Raw genomic sequence first — 5,691 nt, forward strand, 5'->3', positions numbered from 1 at the left:
CTTAATGAACCAACAATTAGTATTAATGATTTGTGATTTTTTAGCTTTATGAAAACATTGTATTTTGTAACAATTAGTATTAATAATTTGTGATTTTCTAGCTTTATGAAAACATTGTATTTAGTCTTAGCATGAGATTCCATCCACGGTTATTTTCATAAATGGTTTCGGTAATTGACGGAATATACCAAGTTGTCCAATTGAGACGCTATCATCAATAGCCATACTCAACAGTCATGTTACATGTTTTTCTACTTAAATATGACAGAAACACATCACTGAACTCTCACTCTTTGTCCTCAGATTAGGAACATAGATTAGCAGCTTTATCTGTTAGGGATAGTCAGGTGATTGACAGCATTCTAATAGAGTCTATCAGTCCATGCGCTTGGCGTTGGAGTCTCCAGAGATTATAAATGTCTTCGGGCAAAGCTGTTTTAAAAGATATTAGTCATTGCGGCTGTGGGTTACGATGAAAAACCCAGATATTTTACGATCTATCAGAAACTACTATTTAACTTATGAAAGTTTTTCAAGCTCGGAGAAAGTTTGCCGAAATGTCAGAAAATTTACTGACGGATGTGATAAACATTTCATGAAGTATAGTAGGGCGAGGCAATTTTGGACACCTTTTTAGTAACCTTTGTACAAAATCTATATTAATAATTTATGACCAAATACCAAACATGTTTTCAAGAGAGGGAGGTATCATCTATAAAAATGGCTTGTTTCATAATCATCAAAGAATTAGAAATTCTCGTATTCCAGTAATAAAAAAAATATCTCAGAGGCGAGGCAATTTTGGACAGTGAGGCAATTTTGGACACGTCTGTATCTCCGTTAAGCGCCAACGCTCAGTTGGGCAAACTATGACAATTTGTGGTCCCTATCAATATAAATATGCTAGAAAAAAATTATAGACTTACATAAATTTTTCTGTCCGTAATCCAAGATTATCCAATTTTGCCTCGCCAAGAAAAAAGTGAGAAGTTTGCCTGTCCAATTTTGCCTGACCATGGTTTTGAAAACTGTCCAATTTTGCCTTACTATATGAATATGTAAATCAAACTTTGTATTCGAGCACACAAATATACTTTTATGTATAAATATGCGTATATGTAATCATAAAAATTCAAAATAAGACATTAGGGGTGCAGTAAAAGGGGTGTCTGCCCAAGGTGACACCCTAAAAGTGAGTGACACCCTGAGAGTTACATTAAAAAAGAAAAAAGTTTCTTTCTAGCTCGATGGTGCTGATATGATTTTCAAAAAGTTATTTAATACTGGGGACACTCTTAAAGCTGTTCACACTCAGGGGGTGAAACCTTCAAAAAGATTGACCAAAACATGGTAACATCCTCGAGAGGGGTGTCAACCCAAATGCTAGAAATATCTAAAAAAAAAAACTCTACTATATACATTGTTCCTATAATAATTCACATATCCAAATGAAAATTTCAGGAATTGAAATAGAATATATTTTCACGGTTCCTGCTAATTTCCATGTTGATAACTGTCATGTTACCTTTTTGATATGGTGTTAAACGGAGCAACATTAGAGTGAACAGCATGATAGATACATCAAGGAGGGGCAAAGCTGATCCCATAAACAATATTCGTCCTAAGTTGTACCTATCCATTTTATTCTTATCATTGTTACCTCGTACTATGAACGAGCCATCAAAGAGATACTTTTACCTACAAAAGAAAGGGATACAATCGAAGATTTAAGAAAAAAAGATGAAATGAAGAAAAATATAAGGAAAAACACAGAGAGAGTTAGAAACATGACAAATCATGGAAATACAAAGCAACCAAATATCTCTCGATTCTTTAAGAAAAAAATGTCTGCAAACACTAACGTAAATACAAAAAAATCTGAATTGACCAGGGTAATAAATAGTGATAATTAAACTGCTAGGATAGTCCCGATAGTGAATGATAAGGATTTATTTATACCTAAAATAAAATAAATAAAAAAGAAATTCAAATTATTTTGGAAGATATTAAGGATCGTCAATTATTTTGCATTGGTAGAGCAACAAAAGGGTTTTTAGAGGAAGAAGGAGGCTAAGTGACTCGCCTTGAGCTAGATGCTTGAACCCACTGCCCACATATCATCATCATCATCTCCTCCCACCCCTATTGACGCAAAGAGCCTCAATTAGATTTCGCTAGTCGTCTCTATCTTCAGCTTTTAATTCAATACTTCTCCAATCACAATATCCTACTTCATTCTTTATAGTCCTGAGTCTTCCAACTCTTCTAGTGCCTTGTGGAGGCCAGTTTAAAGTTTGGTGAACTAATGTCTCTTAGGGAGAACAAAGAGCATCCCCAAACCATCTCCATCTACCCCTCACCATGATCTCATCCACATGTGGCGCTCGAGTAATCTCTCTTAGTTTCATTTCTAATCCTGTCCTGTCATTTAACACCCAATATTCTTCTGAGGGCTTTGTTCTCAAATCTAGAAAATGAGTTTCATTAATATACCAAGATTCACGACCATACAGTAACACCGATATCACTAAACTGATATATAGCCTGATTATTATATGTAATTTTAGGCGACCTGATTTCCAAATTTGACTTAACCTAGCCATCCTCTGATTTGCTTTTTCAATCTTTCATTAAACTTAAATTCTAAAGCTCCTATATTAGATATCATAGTTCCTAAATAATTAAATAATTCTACCTCATTAATCCTTTATCCTTCCAAAGATATTTCATCTTCCATTGCATATTCCGTTCTCATCATCTGTCTTTCTTCTATTTATCTCGAGCCCAACCTCATGTGATTTTTCATGCATTCTGGTAAGCAAGCTTTCCAAGCCCTGTGGTGTTCTACTAATTAGGACAGCGTCATCAGCATACTCTAGGTCTCCTAATTTTCTGTCACCAATCCAGTCCAATCCTTCTCCACCATCCCCAACCGATCTATGCATTACAAAATCTATGAGGAGGATAAACAACATAGGTAACAACACATTCCCATAGAGTACTCCACTTTTTACTGGAAATTAGTTTGATAAGACGCCACTAACATTAACTTTGCATTTGCTATGCTTATGAACAGACAATTAAATTTACATATTTGAGAGGAACTCCATAATGTCGCAGGACTCTCCACAAAATTTGCCAGAGCACATAATCAAAAGCTTTTTCATAGCCCACATATACCATCAAAAGTGGAATTCTATATTCTACATATTGCTGTACCACATGTCTTAAATGAAAATTTGGTCAGTACAACTTCTACCTTTTCTAAATCCTGCTTGTTCATCTCTCAACTTTTCATCAATCTTTCTCTCTAGTCTCTTTAGAATGAGCATTCTATATATTTTCATGACAGCTGACGTAAGTGTGATGCCTCTGTAATGATTGCAATCAGTCAGATTTTTTTTTGTCATTTTCACCAGCACTCCTAGCTCCCATACATAAGGCTTTGCCTCTTCACGCCACATTCTACAAAATAATCTTGTAGGTAATCTGGGAGTCACTTCATTTTCAGGCAATATCATCTCAGCAGTTATTCCTTCGTATCCAGGGGCTTTCCATCTTTTGAGTTTTTTTTTAAGAATAGCTTCGACTTCAAACACACCTAATTAATTCTTGGGCACATCAAGGTCTTCATCAGTTTCAGGTATATCAACCAAATTATTCCCTTCGTATTTCTTATTCATGACCTCACTAAAGTGTTCAGTCCAACGTTACTTTTCTTCATGTTCTTATGTTATAACAGATCCATATTTCTTTTTGATGGGTATATGCTTCTTTTTTCCCCGTAGAGATTTCATTAATAATTCCAAGAGCAATTCCTACAACAAAGCCACTCCCTGAATTCATAGCTTTGTCAGCCTCATCTGCTTTCCTGTCTAAATATTCTCTCCAATCATTCCTGATATTTCTTTTGACCTCACTATCAATACTGAAATACTTGGCATGCTCTGCCTTGTAATTTTCATTACTTCCTCGAAAACTTTAAGAAATCAATTTCTGTCTTTGTCTTCTTTTTATAGTATCCCAAGTATCATTTGATATCCATGGTTTTCTCCTTGTAACTGCATGTCCCAAAACTTCGTCTCTTAAAGTCTCTTAAGACTGTAAATCGATTCCTACATTCAGTTACAAAGATTTCTGTGCTCATCCTCTAGAAGCTTAGTTGTATCAAACTTAGGTATTCTATCTACATTTCTGTTGGGTTCTTTCAGTTTTAATATTTGTGTGGCAATGAGGAGCTGGTGATCACTACCAATAACTGCACCTCTATAGCTTGTTACATTTCCCAGAGTCCTCCTTCTCTCTTTATCAATGGCTATGTGATCTATTTGATATTTGTAATTGCCACATGGTGAAGTACTTGTATATTTGTAGATCTCCTTGTGCTGGAAAAGAGTACCTCCAGTAACAAGATTGTTTGTTGAGCAATAACTTATAAAATGTGCCCCATTTTAATTTGCAACATCGCCAAGAACCTCAACTCCCATCACATTTTCTATCCCTTGATTATTCCTTCCAACTTTAGCATTGAAGTCATTAATCACAATTTTCATATCTCTCTAGGTTCTCACCTATTATACTCTGCAGTTCTTCACAGTATTCATCTTTCCTTTCTTCAGGGGAATCATTTGATTCGCCTTGTAAGATGGAATCTTTGGGATCTTGAACCCTTCTGTGAAGCCTATTCCCTTTTTGCCCTGCGGGCATGTTGTCATGCGTTTGCGGGGAGGGGAACGTGGCAATTTTAACCTGTCAAAAAGTTTTCATTCTTTTTGCCTCGCGCGAGTGCGAAGGAGAGTACTGGAGCGTTGGCACACAGGATGTTGCTTGTGCTCAGTTTCTGCTGAAGCACAGTTTTTGGTGAAGGCGCAGAAGAGCGCTGGCGCGTAGGAAACCAATGCGTAAGGTGAATATACAAAGAATAGGCGAGACCATTTGGCCTCTATTTTGAGGTACCTTACCTCTAGCACTAGAGGCTCTTTGACCTTTTATTTTGAGGTGCCATACTTCCAACATTAGAGGATATTTAAGCTCTATTTTGAGGTGCCATACCTTTAGTATTAAGGGCTCTATGACCTCTATTTTGAGGTAATATAATCTTAGCATTATATGCTCTTTGATCTATAATTTGAAGTGCTTTACCTCTAGCATTAGAGGCTCTTTGACCTCTATTTTGAGGCTCCTTACTTTTAACATTAGAGGGTCTTTGACCTCCATTTTGAGGCTCCTTACTTTTAGCATTAGAGGCTCTTTGACCTCTATTTTGAGGCTCCTTAGTTTAGCATTAGAGGCTCTTTGACCTCTATTTTGAGGCTCCTTACGTTTAGCATTAGAGGCTGTTTGACCTCTATTTTGAGTCTGCTCACTTTTAGCATTAGAGTCTCTTTGACCTCTATTTTGAGGCTACTTACTTTTAGCATTAGAGGGTCTTTGACCTCTTATTTTGAGGCTCATTACTTTTAGCATTAGAGGCTGTTTGACCTCTATTTTGAGGCTCCTTACTTTGAGCATTAGAGGGTCTTTAACCTCAATTTTGAGGCTCCTTACGTTTAGCATTAGAGGCTCTTTGACCTCTATTTTGAGACTGCTCACTTTGAGCATTAGAGTCTCTTTGACCTCTATTTTGAGGCTTCTTACTTTTAGCATTAGAGGGCCTTTGACCTCTATTTTGAGGCTCCTTACTTTGAGCAT

This window comes from Palaemon carinicauda, chromosome 20 (assembly GCF_036898095.1).
Source record: "Palaemon carinicauda isolate YSFRI2023 chromosome 20, ASM3689809v2, whole genome shotgun sequence".
In the NCBI taxonomy this organism is placed as follows: domain Eukaryota; kingdom Metazoa; phylum Arthropoda; class Malacostraca; order Decapoda; family Palaemonidae; genus Palaemon; species Palaemon carinicauda.